The sequence below is a fragment of the Microcebus murinus genome, chromosome 15 (assembly GCF_040939455.1).
Source record: "Microcebus murinus isolate Inina chromosome 15, M.murinus_Inina_mat1.0, whole genome shotgun sequence".
Lineage (NCBI taxonomy): Eukaryota > Metazoa > Chordata > Mammalia > Primates > Cheirogaleidae > Microcebus > Microcebus murinus.
In genome coordinates this window covers 79028799-79046212 of record NC_134118.1, presented here as the reverse complement: position 1 = coordinate 79046212, position 17414 = coordinate 79028799, and the positions used below count along the sequence as shown (strand labels likewise).

The 17414-nt window shown below is 64.1% G+C and overlaps 5 non-coding genes across 5 annotated transcripts; all 5 read right to left on the bottom strand.

Annotated features, from left to right (window-relative positions):
* Positions 1-406: 406 nt before the first annotated feature.
* LOC142876455 (5S ribosomal RNA) lies at positions 407-525 on the bottom strand. Its single transcript, XR_012923356.1, has one exon. It is a non-coding gene; the product is annotated as a 5S ribosomal RNA (ribosomal RNA).
* A 3537-nt stretch (positions 526-4062) lies between these two features.
* On the bottom strand, positions 4063-4181 carry LOC142876623 (5S ribosomal RNA). Its single transcript, XR_012923523.1, has one exon. It is a non-coding gene; the product is annotated as a 5S ribosomal RNA (ribosomal RNA).
* A 3537-nt stretch (positions 4182-7718) lies between these two features.
* LOC142876454 (5S ribosomal RNA) lies at positions 7719-7837 on the bottom strand. The gene has a single exon (XR_012923355.1). It is a non-coding gene; the product is annotated as a 5S ribosomal RNA (ribosomal RNA).
* A 3537-nt stretch (positions 7838-11374) lies between these two features.
* LOC142876453 (5S ribosomal RNA) lies at positions 11375-11493 on the bottom strand. The gene has a single exon (XR_012923354.1). It is a non-coding gene; the product is annotated as a 5S ribosomal RNA (ribosomal RNA).
* A 3545-nt stretch (positions 11494-15038) lies between these two features.
* Positions 15039-15157, bottom strand: LOC142876452 (5S ribosomal RNA). Its single transcript, XR_012923353.1, has one exon. It is a non-coding gene; the product is annotated as a 5S ribosomal RNA (ribosomal RNA).
* Between the last annotated feature and the right edge of the window lie 2257 nt (positions 15158-17414).

Below are 17414 nucleotides of genomic sequence, written 5' to 3'. Positions count from 1 at the left end.
GCGACTCCGGATCCCCCAACATCAGGTGCCACCACCAAAGATTCCTACGTGTAGCCCATAGAACCCCAAAAGCAACGGGACGAGTTCTGGTCACATACTCCCTCCAAATGACATCCTGGCCTTCTTCTGGAACTCCCTCCCCTCTCAGACTCTCAAGGTTTCCTCCAGCGTGTCGGTTCCCACAGAGCAGACCTTTGGTCTGAGACCTGACAGTCCAGAAGCCACGCATGCTGCCGCGTGACGGCGGTGTCGCGGCTTGGGACAAGAGGAGGCCCCACGGTGCGGGCTGGGGCGCCAGGCACCGCGGCGGGCGCTGAGGGTGGGGGTGACCCCCACCCCGGGCCGCCGCCTCGCTCCCAGAGAGGGGACAGAACAAGAGGCAAAACAAAAAAAAAAAAAAAGAAGAAGCCTACGGCACCCGGTATTCCCAGGCGGTCTCCCATCCAAGTACTAACCAGGCCCGACCCTGCTTAGCTTCCGAGACCAGACGAGGTCGGGCGCGTTCAGGGTGGTGTGGCCCTAGACGGCGGAGGGCGCCCCTGCCCCGCTCAAGAAGCCGAGCCTCTCTGCGCTTCCCCGCCGCCTCCTCCCGCCCCAGGCCCCGCACCGGCGCTGACCCGCGCCGGGCCGGGCCTGTTGAGTTCACCGGCCGGGTCCGGCGGGCTCCGAGGGACGGGGGTGACAGGCGGGGCGGGGCGGGCAGGGAGCGGTGGGCCGGGGTGGGGGGCTGTCTCTCTATACACACACACACACACACACACACACTCACACTCACACAAGATGCGCCTCCACGGCTGGACTCGCCAAGGTGGAGACCTTCCAGCCCCCTTCCTCTCCTCGCCGGGCCTCCTTCACCTACCCGCCCCCCACCCCCAGCTCGTGGCCGCCCCCGCCGCCGCCGCCGCCGCCGCCGCCGCCGCCGCCGCCGCCGCCGCCGATTGCGCACGCGCGGATCGCCCGCCCTTTGACCCCAGGCAGGGGCCGCCCTCCCCGACAACCCCTTTCAGCTGGGCCCCCCACCCTGTGGGTGGGCTGCCGCCTATTCCCCCGGGCCCGGGCTGGGGCACAGCGCATGGGGGAGGGGAGCGAGTGTATGGGGCGTCTCTCTCTCTCTCTAGGGATGTGTCACATGGGTGGGGTGGCGTGGTTTGTGGGGCGCTGAAGAAATCAGTCCCCTCCATCTCCTACCTCTGGAAAACGCCCAAGCCCTTGGAGAACTGCCGGCAACGCGACCGGGGGGGGGGCCGGGACCCTCCTCTGCGTCCTCCTGTGGCCCAGTCCAAGGGGCCTGGGCCTGGCCGGGGCTGCATTGGACCCCGACCACCCTGGCGTGTGGACTCGCTAAAAATCGGCGATTAGATATTGGATTCCAGCTTCATTGAGGTCATTTCACTAATGAGTGCACCGGAAAGAGTTTCCTAATCCATCTGTGAGGGTGGCAACTGAAAGAGAATTTTAAAGCTGACAGAATAGGCGAGGAAAGGCATAGGAGATTTCCACACCCAGTAAGGAAGCCTTTCCCGAAATGGAAGAAAGAAACGAGCAAACAGAAACACCGGTAGCCCGCCAGGATCAGAGTCTGCCCCCGAGAGAAAGTACCCTGACCAGGTTCACCCGTGGGTGGGTGGCGAGCTAGCGGCATTCAGAAGAGCGAGGCCCGCAGTCTGTGCAGAAGACACCTGCACTCGGGTGTGTGTGGCGGCACGATTCACAAGCAGCTCCAGATGTTAAGCCAAGGAGAAGCCAGGGAGTTCCCAACGCCCCAGGTGTCCTCAGCCCACGACTGGCTGCTGGGGGAATGCGAAGCCCGGCTCCTTGTCTCAGAGCGGGACAACCAGGAGGTGTGACGTACACCCCGGGGTTCCCAGGAGGATCAGGCTGAAGCTGGGACTTGGCCTGAAAGTGTCCCCTCGCATGGCCACCCCCTTCCCCTTCCTGCTCCTCTACTCCTGGTGCCCCTCCATCCAGGGGCCAGACCTTAAAGAGTCACCCGCAAGAGAATCCTGGTCCCAAAGGAGCCTTCTGGGGGACCCGTGCTGAGAGAGGTTGTGGGCATGGCCCGCTGGGGCTCTGCCCGACCCAGGGCTGAGAGATGCAACCTCCCAGCTCTGGGTCCCTGCAGGGGAAGCGTTGGCAAGCACAGGGCCAGTCCTCCAAAGGCCCAGGTGCAGGGAGCCCAGGCCAAGCAGCCTGTGGAAGAAGCCACCCCGGGAAGACGACTGCAGGCCACGGCCCTTCCCACCTCCTCCTCCTCCTCCTCCTCCTGCTCCTCCACCCCCGCCCGACCTCCCACCCCCCACCCCCGACATGGCGCAGGGCTCAGAGACACCTCAGACACTTGCTACCCAAAGTGCAAAGGGCATCAGTTGCTCCTCCAAACCCCCCCCCCGCCCAGCAGACCGCGTTGTCCAGCCAGCCCCCGGGCCTCCCTGGGGTGCCCAGCACAAAAGTGCAGACAACCACCGGACCCTCAATCTCAGTTTTCGGATGTTTTTGCCACTCTAAGGACCCGCAGGCCAGCTGGGCCTTCTGGCAGGACAGAGAGCCCCGGAATCCGACGTGGAGAGCTGGGTGTACGTCCCCACGAGGAGGCGGTCCCCACCTCCGCGGCTCTCCCCTTGCGGGGGGGGGGGGGAAAGCAGCCACGGGGCCTCAGAGAAGACACCAGGCTGGGCGCCCGCCCCACAGTGGGGGCACGTCCCCCGCAGGCCACTTAGCGACGGCCGCCGGCCGGCGGACGGTTGGGTGGCGCGAGACGCTGCGGCCGCCCTGCTACCGGGTTCCTGGGAGGGCGTCCTGGAACCAGCGTCCACACCAAGCCCTTGGAAGGCCCAGGCGACGGAGGAGCCCCGTCAGGCAGGGGCCGAGGACGGTGACGGCCCGGGCGGGGAGGAGCGTGTCAGGCAGGGGCAGAGGACGGTGACAGGTGACAGGCCGGGCGGGAAGGAGTCAGTCAGGCAGGGGCCGAGGAGGAGACGGGCTGGGTAAGGGTTAGGGTTAGAGTCAGGGCACAAGTCACAATCGCAAAGACCTGGAAGCGACCCGAGTGCCCATCGACCCACGAGTGCGTAAATGAAATGTGGCGCGTGGACACCACGGAGTGCTATTCAGCTAGGAGGAGCAGCGGTGAGAGGGCACCTCTCGTGGTTCTCCTGGCCAGAGCTGGAACCCGTTCCAGTAAGCCAGGTAGCCCAAGAATGGACACACGAGCACCACGTGCTCGCGCTCACCAGCAAATGGGTACGAACCGATGGACACCTAAGTGGACACAGAGGAATCACCTTCATCGGGTGGGTGTCGGGCGGGTGGGGGGAGGGGATGGGCATACACCTCCATTAGGAATGGGGTGGGTGCGCACCGACTGGGGGATGGGCGCACTTGAGGCTCTGACCCGAGGGGGGAGGCAGGGAGAGGGCAACGTACCCGACCCTAACATTGGTACCCCCACAATACGCTGGAACGACATCAGAGGTAAATGAATAAGAACACAGGGGGGAGGGGGGCACGGGCAACACATGTCACCTTAATACTTGGACTCCCATCATCTGCTTGAAAAGAGAGAGAAAAGAAAATGCAATCATAGAGATAAGAGACACTTTTTAAAAATAATGAATCCGAAGAGAAAAGTAAAAGGAGGCCTGTGGAGCAGGTCTGGGTGTGACTCCGGATCCCCCAACATCAGGTGCCACCACCAAAGATTCCTACGTGTAGCCCAGAGAACCCCAAAAGCAACGGGACGAGTTCTGGTCACATACTCCCTCCAAATGACATCCTGGCCTTCTTCTGGAACTCCCTCCCCTCTCAGACTCTCAAGGTTTCCTCCAGCGTGTCGGTTCCCACAGAGCAGACCTTTGGTCTGAGACCTGACAGTCCAGAAGCCACGCATGCTGCCGCGTGACGGCGGTGTCGCGGCTTGGGACAAGAGGAGGCCCCACGGTGCGGGCTGGGGCGCCAGGCACCGCGGCGGGCGCTGAGGGTGGGGGTGACCCCCACCCCGGGCCGCCGCCTCGCTCCCAGAGAGGGGACAGAACAGGAGGCAAAACAAAAAAAAAAAAAAGAAGAAGCCGACGGCACCCGGTATTCCCAGGCGGTCTCCCATCCAAGTACTAACCAGGCCCGACCCTGCTTAGCTTCCCAGACCAGACGAGGTCGGGCGCGTTCAGGGTGGTGTGGCCCTAGACGGCGGAGGGCGCCCCTGCCCCGCTCAAGAAGCCGAGCCTCTCTGCACTTCCCCGCCGCCTCCTCCCGCCCCAGGCCCCGCACCGGCGCTGACCCGCGCCGGGCCGGGCCTGTTGAGTTCACCGGCCGGGTCCGGCGGGCTCCGAGGGACGGGGGTGACAGGCGGGGCGGGGCGGGGCGGGCAGGGAGCGGTGGGCCGGGGTGGGGGGCTGTCTCTCTATACACACACAAACACACACACACACACACACACTCACACTCACTCACTCACACTCACACAAGATGCGCCTCCACGGCTGGACTCGCCAAGGTGGAGACCTTCCAGCCCCCTTCCTCTCCTCGCCTGGCCTCCTTCCCCTACCCGCCCCCCACCCCCAGCTCGTGGCCGCCCCCGCCGCCGCCGCCGCCGCCGCCGCCGATTGCGCACGCGCGGATCGCCCGCCCTTTGACCCCAGGCAGGGGCCGCCCTCCCCGACAACCCCTTTCAGCTGGGCCCCCCACCCTGTGGGTGGGCTGCCGCCTATTCCCCCGGGCCCGGGCTGGGGCACAGCGCATGGGGGAGGGGAGCGAGTGTATGGGGCGTCTCTCTCTCTCTCTAGGGATGTGTCCCATGGGTGGGGTGGCGTGGTTTGTGGGGCGCTGAAGAAATCAGTCCCCTCCATCTCCTACCTCTGGAAAACGCCCAAGCCCTTGGAGAACTGCCGGCAACGCGACCGGGGGGGGGCCGGGACCCTCCTCTGCGTCCTCCTGTGGCCCAGTCCAAGGGGCCTGGGCCTGGCCGGGGCTGCATTGGACCCCGACCACCCTGGCGTGTGGACTCGCTAAAAATCGGCGATTAGATATTGGATTCCAGCTTCATTGAGGTCATTTCACTAATGAGTGCACCGGAAAGAGTTTCCTAATCCATCTGTGAGGGTGGCAACTGAAAGAGAATTTTAAAGCTGACAGAATAGGCGAGGAAAGGCATAGGAGATTTCCACACCCAGTAAGGAAGCCTTTCCCGAAATGGAAGAAAGAAACGAGCAAACAGAAACACCGGTAGCCCGCCAGGATCAGAGTCTGCCCCCGAGAGAAAGTACCCTGACCAGGTTCACCCGTGGGTGGGTGGCGAGCTAGCGGCATTCAGAAGAGCGAGGCCCGCAGTCTGTGCAGAAGACACCTGCACTCGGGTGTGTGTGGCGGCACGATTCACAAGCAGCTCCAGATGTTAAGCCAAGGAGAAGCCAGGGAGTTCCCAACGCCCCAGGTGTCCTCAGCCCACGACTGGCTGCTGGGGGAATGCGAAGCCCGGCTCCTTGTCTCAGAGCGGGACAACCAGGAGGTGTGACGTACACCCCGGGGTTCCCAGGAGGATCAGGCTGAAGCTGGGACTTGGCCTGAAAGTGTCCCCTCGCATGGCCACCCCCTTCCCCTTCCTGCTCCTCTACTCCTGGTGCCCCTCCATCCAGGGGCCAGACCTTAAAGAGTCACCCGCAAGAGAATCCTGGTCCCAAAGGAGCCTTCTGGGGGACCCGTGCTGAGAGAGGTTGTGGGCATGGCCCGCTGGGGCTCTGCCCGACCCAGGGCTGAGAGATGCAACCTCCCAGCTCTGGGTCCCTGCAGGGGAAGCGTTGGCAAGCACAGGGCCAGTCCTCCAAAGGCCCAGGTGCAGGGAGCCCAGGCCAAGCAGCCTGTGGAAGAAGCCACCCCGGGAAGACGACTGCAGGCCACGGCCCTTCCCACCTCCTCCTCCTCCTCCTCCTCCTGCTCCTCCACCCCCGCCCGACCTCCCACCCCCCACCCCCGACATGGCGCAGGGCTCAGAGACACCTCAGACACTTGCTACCCAAAGTGCAAAGGGCATCAGTTGCTCCTCCAAACCCCCCCCTGCCCAGCAGACCGCGTCGTCCAGCCAGCCTCTGGGCCTCCCTGGGGTGCCCAGCACAAAAGTGCAGACAACCACCGGACCCTCAATCTCAGTTTTCGGATGTTTTTGCCACTCTAAGGACCCGCAGGCCAGCTGGGCCTTCTGGCAGGACAGAGAGCCCCGGAATCCGACGTGGAGAGCTGGGTGTACGTCCCCACGAGGAGGCGGTCCCCACCTCCGCGGCTCTCCCCTTGCGGGGGGGGGAAAAGCAGCCACGGGGCCTCGGAGAAGACACCAGGCTGGGCGCCCGCCCCACAGTGGGGGCACGTCCCCCGCAGGCCACTTAGCGACGGCCGCCGGCCGGCGGACGGTTGGGTGGCGCGAGACGCTGCGGCCGCCCTGCTACCGGGTTCCTGGGAGGGCGTCCTGGAACCAGCGTCCACACCAAGCCCTTGGAAGGCCCAGGCGACGGAGGAGCCCCGTCAGGCAGGGGCCGAGGACGGTGACGGCCCGGGCGGGGAGGAGCGTGTCAGGCAGGGGCAGAGGACGGTGACAGGTGACAGGCCGGGCGGGAAGGAGTCAGTCAGGCAGGGGCCGAGGAGGAGACGGGCTGGGTAAGGGTTAGGGTTAGAGTCAGGGCACAAGTCACAATCGCAAAGACCTGGAAGCGACCCGAGTGCCCATCGACCCACGAGTGCGTAAATGAAATGTGGCGCGTGGACACCACGGAGTGCTATTCAGCTAGGAGGAGCAGCGGTGAGAGGGCACCTCTCGTGGTTCTCCTGGCCAGAGCTGGAACCCGTTCCAGTAAGCCAGGTAGCCCAAGAATGGACACACGAGCACCACGTGCTCGCGCTCACCAGCAAATGGGTACGAACCGATGGACACCTAAGTGGACACAGAGGTATCACCTTCATCGGGTGGGTGTCGGGCGGGTGGGGGGAGGGGATGGGCATACACCTCCATTAGGAATGGGGTGGGTGCGCACCGACTGGGGCATGGGCGCACTTGAGGCTCTGACCCGAGGGGGGAGGCTGGGAGAGGGCAACGTACCCGACCTTAACATTGGTACCCCCACAATACGCTGGAACGACATCAGAGGTAAATGAATAAGAACACAGGGGGGAGGGGGGCACGGGCAACACATGTCACCTTAATACTTGGACTCCCATCATCTGCTTGAAAAGAGAGAGAAAAGAAAATGCAATCATAGAGATAAGAGACACTTTTTAAAAATAATGAATCCGAAGAGAAAAGTAAAAGGAGGCCTGTGGAGCAGGTCTGGGTGCGACTCCGGATCCCCCAACATCAGGTGCCACCACCAAAGATTCCTACGTGTAGCCCATAGAACCCCAAAAGCAACGGGACGAGTTCTGGTCACATACTCCCTCCAAATGACATCCTGGCCTTCTTCTGGAAATCCCTCCCCTCTCAGACTCTCAAGGTTTCCTCCAGCGTGTCGGTTCCCACAGAGCAGACCTTTGGTCTGAGACCTGACAGTCCAGAAGCCACGCATGCTGCCGCGTGACGGCGGTGTCGCGGCTTGGGACAAGAGGAGGCCCCACGGTGCGGGCTGGGGCGCCAGGCACCGCGGCGGGCGCTGAGGGTGGGGGTGACCCCCACCCCGGGCCGCCGCCTCGCTCCCAGAGAGGGGACAGAACAAGAGGCAAAACAAAAAAAAAAAAAAAGAAGAAGCCTACGGCACCCGGTATTCCCAGGCGGTCTCCCATCCAAGTACTAACCAGGCCCGACCCTGCTTAGCTTCCGAGACCAGACGAGGTCGGGCGCGTTCAGGGTGGTGTGGCCCTAGACGGCGGAGGGCGCCCCTGCCCCGCTCAAGAAGCCGAGCCTCTCTGCGCTTCCCCGCCGCCTCCTCCCGCCCCAGGCCCCGCACCGGCGCTGACCCGCGCCGGGCCGGGCCTGTTGAGTTCACCGGCCGGGTCCGGCGGGCTCCGAGGGACGGGGGTGACAGGCGGGGCGGGGCGGGGCGGGCAGGGAGCGGTGGGCCGGGGTGGGGGGCTGTCTCTCTATACACACACAAACACACACACACACACACACTCACACTCACTCACTCACACTCACACAAGATGCGCCTCCACGGCTGGACTCGCCAAGGTGGAGACCTTCCAGCCCCCTTCCTCTCCTCGCCTGGCCTCCTTCCCCTACCCGCCCCCCACCCCCAGCTCGTGGCCGCCCCCGCCGCCGCCGCCGCCGCCGCCGCCGATTGCGCACGCGCGGATCGCCCGCCCTTTGACCCCAGGCAGGGGCCGCCCTCCCCGACAACCCCTTTCAGCTGGGCCCCCCACCCTGTGGGTGGGCTGCCGCCTATTCCCCCGGGCCCGGGCTGGGGCACAGCGCATGGGGGAGGGGAGCGAGTGTATGGGGCGTCTCTCTCTCTCTCTAGGGATGTGTCCCATGGGTGGGGTGGCGTGGTTTGTGGGGCGCTGAAGAAATCAGTCCCCTCCATCTCCTACCTCTGGAAAACGCCCAAGCCCTTGGAGAACTGCCGGCAACGCGACCGGGGGGGGGGGCCGGGACCCTCCTCTGCGTCCTCCTGTGGCCCAGTCCAAGGGGCCTGGGCCTGGCCGGGGCTGCATTGGACCCCGACCACCCTGGCGTGTGGACTCGCTAAAAATCGGCGATTAGATATTGGATTCCAGCTTCATTGAGGTCATTTCACTAATGAGTGCACCGGAAAGAGTTTCCTAATCCATCTGTGAGGGTGGCAACTGAAAGAGAATTTTAAAGCTGACAGAATAGGCGAGGAAAGGCATAGGAGATTTCCACACCCAGTAAGGAAGCCTTTCCCGAAATGGAAGAAAGAAACGAGCAAACAGAAACACCGGTAGCCCGCCAGGATCAGAGTCTGCCCCCGAGAGAAAGTACCCTGACCAGGTTCACCCGTGGGTGGGTGGCGAGCTAGCGGCATTCAGAAGAGCGAGGCCCGCAGTCTGTGCAGAAGACACCTGCACTCGGGTGTGTGTGGCGGCACGATTCACAAGCAGCTCCAGATGTTAAGCCAAGGAGAAGCCAGGGAGTTCCCAACGCCCCAGGTGTCCTCAGCCCACGACTGGCTGCTGGGGGAATGCGAAGCCCGGCTCCTTGTCTCAGAGCGGGACAACCAGGAGGTGTGACGTACACCCCGGGGTTCCCAGGAGGATCAGGCTGAAGCTGGGACTTGGCCTGAAAGTGTCCCCTCGCATGGCCACCCCCTTCCCCTTCCTGCTCCTCTACTCCTGGTGCCCCTCCATCCAGGGGCCAGACCTTAAAGAGTCACCCGCAAGAGAATCCTGGTCCCAAAGGAGCCTTCTGGGGGACCCGTGCTGAGAGAGGTTGTGGGCATGGCCCGCTGGGGCTCTGCCCGACCCAGGGCTGAGAGATGCAACCTCCCAGCTCTGGGTCCCTGCAGGGGAAGCGTTGGCAAGCACAGGGCCAGTCCTCCAAAGGCCCAGGTGCAGGGAGCCCAGGCCAAGCAGCCTGTGGAAGAAGCCACCCCGGGAAGACGACTGCAGGCCACGGCCCTTCCCACCTCCTCCTCCTCCTCCTCCTCCTGCTCCTCCACCCCCGCCCGACCTCCCACCCCCCACCCCCGACATGGCGCAGGGCTCAGAGACACCTCAGACACTTGCTACCCAAAGTGCAAAGGGCATCAGTTGCTCCTCCAAACCCCCCCCTGCCCAGCAGACCGCGTCGTCCAGCCAGCCTCTGGGCCTCCCTGGGGTGCCCAGCACAAAAGTGCAGACAACCACCGGACCCTCAATCTCAGTTTTCGGATGTTTTTGCCACTCTAAGGACCCGCAGGCCAGCTGGGCCTTCTGGCAGGACAGAGAGCCCCGGAATCCGACGTGGAGAGCTGGGTGTACGTCCCCACGAGGAGGCGGTCCCCACCTCCGCGGCTCTCCCCTTGCGGGGGGGGGAAAAGCAGCCACGGGGCCTCGGAGAAGACACCAGGCTGGGCGCCCGCCCCACAGTGGGGGCACGTCCCCCGCAGGCCACTTAGCGACGGCCGCCGGCCGGCGGACGGTTGGGTGGCGCGAGACGCTGCGGCCGCCCTGCTACCGGGTTCCTGGGAGGGCGTCCTGGAACCAGCGTCCACACCAAGCCCTTGGAAGGCCCAGGCGACGGAGGAGCCCCGTCAGGCAGGGGCCGAGGACGGTGACGGCCCGGGCGGGGAGGAGCGTGTCAGGCAGGGGCAGAGGACGGTGACAGGTGACAGGCCGGGCGGGAAGGAGTCAGTCAGGCAGGGGCCGAGGAGGAGACGGGCTGGGTAAGGGTTAGGGTTAGAGTCAGGGCACAAGTCACAATCGCAAAGACCTGGAAGCGACCCGAGTGCCCATCGACCCACGAGTGCGTAAATGAAATGTGGCGCGTGGACACCACGGAGTGCTATTCAGCTAGGAGGAGCAGCGGTGAGAGGGCACCTCTCGTGGTTCTCCTGGCCAGAGCTGGAACCCGTTCCAGTAAGCCAGGTAGCCCAAGAATGGACACACGAGCACCACGTGCTCGCGCTCACCAGCAAATGGGTACGAACCGATGGACACCTAAGTGGACACAGAGGTATCACCTTCATCGGGTGGGTGTCGGGCGGGTGGGGGGAGGGGATGGGCATACACCTCCATTAGGAATGGGGTGGGTGCGCACCGACTGGGGCATGGGCGCACTTGAGGCTCTGACCCGAGGGGGGAGGCTGGGAGAGGGCAACGTACCCGACCTTAACATTGGTACCCCCACAATACGCTGGAACGACATCAGAGGTAAATGAATAAGAACACAGGGGGGAGGGGGGCACGGGCAACACATGTCACCTTAATACTTGGACTCCCATCATCTGCTTGAAAAGAGAGAGAAAAGAAAATGCAATCATAGAGATAAGAGACACTTTTTAAAAATAATGAATCCGAAGAGAAAAGTAAAAGGAGGCCTGTGGAGCAGGTCTGGGTGCGACTCCGGATCCCCCAACATCAGGTGCCACCACCAAAGATTCCTACGTGTAGCCCATAGAACCCCAAAAGCAACGGGACGAGTTCTGGTCACATACTCCCTCCAAATGACATCCTGGCCTTCTTCTGGAACTCCCTCCCCTCTCAGACTCTCAAGGTTTCCTCCAGCGTGTCGGTTCCCACAGAGCAGACCTTTGGTCTGAGACCTGACAGTCCAGAAGCCACGCATGCTGCCGCGTGACGGCGGTGTCGCGGCTTGGGACAAGAGGAGGCCCCACGGTGCGGGCTGGGGCGCCAGGCACCGCGGCGGGCGCTGAGGGTGGGGGTGACCCCCACCCCGGGCCGCCGCCTCGCTCCCAGAGAGGGGACAGAACAAGAGGCAAAACAAAAAAAAAAAAAAAGAAGAAGCCTACGGCACCCGGTATTCCCAGGCGGTCTCCCATCCAAGTACTAACCAGGCCCGACCCTGCTTAGCTTCCGAGACCAGACGAGGTCGGGCGCGTTCAGGGTGGTGTGGCCCTAGACGGCGGAGGGCGCCCCTGCCCCGCTCAAGAAGCCGAGCCTCTCTGCGCTTCCCCGCCGCCTCCTCCCGCCCCAGGCCCCGCACCGGCGCTGACCCGCGCCGGGCCGGGCCTGTTGAGTTCACCGGCCGGGTCCGGCGGGCTCCGAGGGACGGGGGTGACAGGCGGGGCGGGGCGGGCAGGGAGCGGTGGGCCGGGGTGGGGGGCTGTCTCTCTATACACACACACACACACACACACACACTCACACTCACACAAGATGCGCCTCCACGGCTGGACTCGCCAAGGTGGAGACCTTCCAGCCCCCTTCCTCTCCTCGCCGGGCCTCCTTCACCTACCCGCCCCCCACCCCCAGCTCGTGGCCGCCCCCGCCGCCGCCGCCGCCGCCGCCGCCGCCGCCGCCGCCGCCGCCGCCGATTGCGCACGCGCGGATCGCCCGCCCTTTGACCCCAGGCAGGGGCCGCCCTCCCCGACAACCCCTTTCAGCTGGGCCCCCCACCCTGTGGGTGGGCTGCCGCCTATTCCCCCGGGCCCGGGCTGGGGCACAGCGCATGGGGGAGGGGAGCGAGTGTATGGGGCGTCTCTCTCTCTCTCTAGGGATGTGTCCCATGGGTGGGGTGGCGTGGTTTGTGGGGCGCTGAAGAAATCAGTCCCCTCCATCTCCTAACTCTGGAAAACGCCCAAGCCCTTGGAGAACTGCCGGCAACGCGACCGGGGGGGCCGGGACCCTCCTCTGCGTCCTCCTGTGGCCCAGTCCAAGGGGCCTGGGCCTGGCCGGGGCTGCATTGGACCCCGACCACCCTGGCGTGTGGACTCGCTAAAAATCGGCCATTAGATATTGGATTCCAGCTTCATTGAGGTCATTTCACTAATGAGTGCACCGGAAAGAGTTTCCTAATCCATCTGTGAGGGTGGCAACTGAAAGAGAATTTTAAAGCTGACAGAATAGGCGAGGAAAGGCATAGGAGATTTCCACACCCAGTAAGGAAGCCTTTCCCGAAATGGAAGAAAGAAACGAGCAAACAGAAACACCGGTAGCCCGCCAGGATCAGAGTCTGCCCCCGAGAGAAAGTACCCTGACCAGGTTCACCCGTGGGTGGGTGGCGAGCTAGCGGCATTCAGAAGAGCGAGGCCCGCAGTCTGTGCAGAAGACACCTGCACTCGGGTGTGTGTGTGGCGGCACGATTCACAAGCAGCTCCAGATGTTAAGCCAAGGAGAAGCCAGGGAGTTCCCAACGCCCCAGGTGTCCTCAGCCCACGACTGGCTGCTGGGGGAATGCGAAGCCCGGCTCCTTGTCTCAGAGCGGGACAACCAGGAGGTGTGACGTACACCCCGGGGTTCCCAGGAGGATCAGGCTGAAGCTGGGACTTGGCCTGAAAGTGTCCCCTCGCATGGCCACCCCCTTCCCCTTCCTGCTCCTCTACTCCTGGTGCCCCTCCATCCAGGGGCCAGACCTTAAAGAGTCACCCGCAAGAGAATCCTGGTCCCAAAGGAGCCTTCTGGGGGACCCGTGCTGAGAGAGGTTGTGGGCATGGCCCGCTGGGGCTCTGCCCGACCCAGGGCTGAGAGATGCAACCTCCCAGCTCTGGGTCCCTGCAGGGGAAGCGTTGGCAAGCACAGGGCCAGTCCTCCAAAGGCCCAGGTGCAGGGAGCCCAGGCCAAGCAGCCTGTGGAAGAAGCCACCCCGGGAAGACGACTGCAGGCCACGGCCCTTCCCACCTCCTCCTCCTCCTCCTCCTCCTCCTCCTCCTCCTGCTCCTCCACCCCCCCGACCTCCCACCCCCCACCCCCGACATGGCGCAGGGCTCAGAGACACCTCAGACACTTGCTACCCAAAGTGCAAAGGGCATCAGTTGCTCCTCCAAACCCCCCCCCTGCCCAGCAGACCGCGTTGTCCAGCCAGCCCCCGGGCCTCCCTGGGGTGCCCAGCACAAAAGTGCAGACAACCACCGGACCCTCAATCTCAGTTTTCGGATGTTTTTGCCACTCTAAGGACCCGCAGGCCAGCTGGGCCTTCTGGCAGGACAGAGAGCCCCGGAATCCGACGTGGAGAGCTGGGTGTACGTCCCCACGAGGAGGCGGTCCCCACCTCCGCGGCTCTCCCCTTGCGGGGGGGGGGAAAAGCAGCCACGGGGCCTCAGAGAAGACACCAGGCTGGGCGCCCGCCCCACAGTGGGGGCACGTCCCCCGCAGGCCACTTAGCGACGGCCGCCGGCCGGCGGACGGTTGGGTGGCGCGAGACGCTGCGGCCGCCCTGCTACCGGGTTCCTGGGAGGGCGTCCTGGAACCAGCGTCCACACCAAGCCCTTGGAAGGCCCAGGCGACGGAGGAGCCCCATCAGGCAGGGGCCGAGGACGGTGACGGCCCGGGCGGGGAGGAGCGTGTCAGGCAGGGGCAGAGGACGGTGACAGGTGACAGGCCGGGCGGGAAGGAGTCAGTCAGGCAGGGGCCGAGGAGGAGACGGGCTGGGTAAGGGTTAGGGTTAGAGTCAGGGCACAAGTCACAATCGCAAAGACCTGGAAGCGACCCGAGTGCCCATCGACCCACGAGTGCGTAAATGAAATGTGGCGCGTGGACACCACGGAGTGCTATTCAGCTAGGAGGAGCAGCGGTGAGAGGGCACCTCTCGTGGTTCTCCTGGCCAGAGCTGGAACCCGTTCCAGTAAGCCAGGTAGCCCAAGAATGGACACACGAGCACCACGTGCTCGCGCTCACCAGCAAATGGGTACGAACCGATGGACACCTAAGTGGACACAGAGGAATCACCTTCATCGGGTGGGTGTCGGGCGGGTGGGGGGAGGGGATGGGCATACACCTCCATTAGGAATGGGGTGGGTGCGCACCGACTGGGGCATGGGCGCACTTGAGGCTCTGACCCGAGGGGGGAGGCAGGGAGAGGGCAACGTACCCGACCCTAACATTGGTACCCCCACAATACGCTGGAACGACATCAGAGGTAAATGAATAAGAACACAGGGGGGAGGGGGGCACGGGCAACACATGTCACCTTAATACTTGGACTCCCATCATCTGCTTGAAAAGAGAGAGAAAAGAAAATGCAATCATAGAGATAAGAGACACTTTTTAAAAATAATGAATCCGAAGAGAAAAGTAAAAGGAGGCCTGTGGAGCAGGTCTGGGTGCGACTCCGGATCCCCCAACATCAGGTGCCACCACCAAAGATTCCTACGTGTAGCCCATAGAACCCCAAAAGCAACGGGACGAGTTCTGGTCACATACTCCCTCCAAATGACATCCTGGTCTTCTTCTGGAACTCCCTCCCCTCTCAGACTCTCAAGGTTTCCTCCAGCGTGTCGGTTCCCACAGAGCAGACCTTTGGTCTGAGACCTGACAGTCCAGAAGCCACGCATGCTGCCGCGTGACGGCGGTGTCGCGGCTTGGGACAAGAGGAGGCCCCACGGTGCGGGCTGGGGCGCCAGGCACCGCGGCGGGCGCTGAGGGTGGGGGTGACCCCCACCCCGGGCCGCCGCCTCGCTCCCAGAGAGGGGACAGAACAAGAGGCAAAACAAAAAAAAAAAAAAAGAAGAAGCCTACGGCACCCGGTATTCCCAGGCGGTCTCCCATCCAAGTACTAACCAGGCCCGACCCTGCTTAGCTTCCGAGACCAGACGAGGTCGGGCGCGTTCAGGGTGGTGTGGCCCTAGACGGCGGAGGGCGCCCCTGCCCCGCTCAAGAAGCCGAGCCTCTCTGCGCTTCCCCGGGGCCTCCTCCCGCCCCAGGCCCCGCACCGGCGCTGACCCGCGCCGGGCCGGGCCTGTTGAGTTCACCGGCCGGGTCCGGCGGGCTCCGAGGGACGGGGGTGACAGGCGGGGCGGGGCGGGGCGGGCAGGGAGCGGTGGGCCGGGGTGGGGGGCTGTCTCTCTATACACACACAAACACACACACACACACACACTCACACTCACTCACTCACACTCACACAAGATGCGCCTCCACGGCTGGACTCGCCAAGGTGGAGACCTTCCAGCCCCCTTCCTCTCCTCGCCTGGCCTCCTTCCCCTACCCGCCCCCCACCCCAAGCTCGTGGCCGCCCCCGCCGCCGCCGCCGCCGCCGCCGCCGCCGCCGCCGCCGCCGATTGCGCACGCGCGGATCGCCCGCCCTTTGACCCCAGGCAGGGGCCGCCCTCCCCGACAACCCCTTTCAGCTGGGCCCCCCACCCTGTGGGTGGGCTGCCGCCTATTCCCCCGGGCCCGGGCTGGGGCACAGCGCATGGGGGAGGGGAGCCAGTGTATGGGGCGTCTCTCTCTCTCTCTAGGGATGTGTCCCATGGGTGGGGTGGCGTGGTTTGTGGGGCGCTGAAGAAATCAGTCCCCTCCATCTCCTACCTCTGGAAAACGCCCAAGCCCTTGGAGAACTGCCGGCAACGCGACCGGGGGGGCCGGGACCCTCCTCTGCGTCCTCCTGTGGCCCAGTCCAAGGGGCCTGGGCCTGGCCGGGGCTGCATTGGACCCCGACCACCCTGGCGTGTGGACTCGCTAAAAATCGGCGATTAGATATTGGATTCCAGCTTCATTGAGGTCATTTCACTAATGAGTGCACCGGAAAGAGTTTCCTAATCCATCTGTGAGGGTGGCAACTGAAAGAGAATTTTAAAGCTGACAGAATAGGCGAGGAAAGGCATAGGAGATTTCCACACCCAGTAAGGAAGCCTTTCCCGAAATGGAAGAAAGAAACGAGCAAACAGAAACACCGGTAGCCCGCCAGGATCAGAGTCTGCCCCCGAGAGAAAGTACCCTGACCAGGTTCACCCGTGGGTGGGTGGCGAGCTAGCGGCATTCAGAAGAGCGAGGCCCGCAGTCTGTGCAGAAGACACCTGCACTCGGGTGTGTGTGGCGGCACGATTCACAAGCAGCTCCAGATGTTAAGCCAAGGAGAAGCCAGGGAGTTCCCAACGCCCCAGGTGTCCTCAGCCCACGACTGGCTGCTGGGGGAATGCGAAGCCCGGCTCCTTGTCTCAGAGCGGGACAACCAGGAGGTGTGACGTACACCCCGGGGTTCCCAGGAGGATCAGGCTGAAGCTGGGACTTGGCCTGAAAGTGTCCCCTCGCATGGCCACCCCCTTCCCCTTCCTGCTCCTCTACTCCTGGTGCCCCTCCATCCAGGGGCCAGACCTTAAAGAGTCACCCGCAAGAGAATCCTGGTCCCAAAGGAGCCTTCTGGGGGACCCGTGCTGAGAGAGGTTGTGGGCATGGCCCGCTGGGGCTCTGCCCGACCCAGGGCTGAGAGATGCAACCTCCCAGCTCTGGGTCCCTGCAGGGGAAGCGTTGGCAAGCACAGGGCCAGTCCTCCAAAGGCCCAGGTGCAGGGAGCCCAGGCCAAGCAGCCTGTGGAAGAAGCCACCCCGGGAAGACGACTGCAGGCCACGGCCCTTCCCACCTCCTCCTCCTCCTCCTCCTCCTGCTCCTCCACCCCCGCCCGACCTCCCACCCCCCACCCCCGACATGGCGCAGGGCTCAGAGACACCTCAGACACTTGCTACCCAAAGTGCAAAGGGCATCAGTTGCTCCTCCAAACCCCCCCCACCGCCCAGCAGACCGCGTTGTCCAGCCAGCCCCCGGGCCTCCCTGGGGTGCCCAGCACAAAAGTGCAGACAACCACCGGACCCTCAATCTCAGTTTTCGGATGTTTTTGCCACTCTAAGGACCCGCAGGCCAGCTGGGCCTTCTGGCAGGACAGAGAGCCCCGGAATCCGACGTGGAGAGCTGGGTGTACGTCCCCACGAGGAGGCGGTCCCCACCTCCGCGGCTCTCCCCTTGCGGGGGGGGGGGGAAAAGCAGCCACGGGGCCTCAGAGAAGACACCAGGCTGGGCGCCCGCCCCACAGTGGGGGCACGTCCCCCGCAGGCCACTTAGCGACGGCCGCCGGCCGGCGGACGGTTGGGTGGCGCGAGACGCTGCGGCCG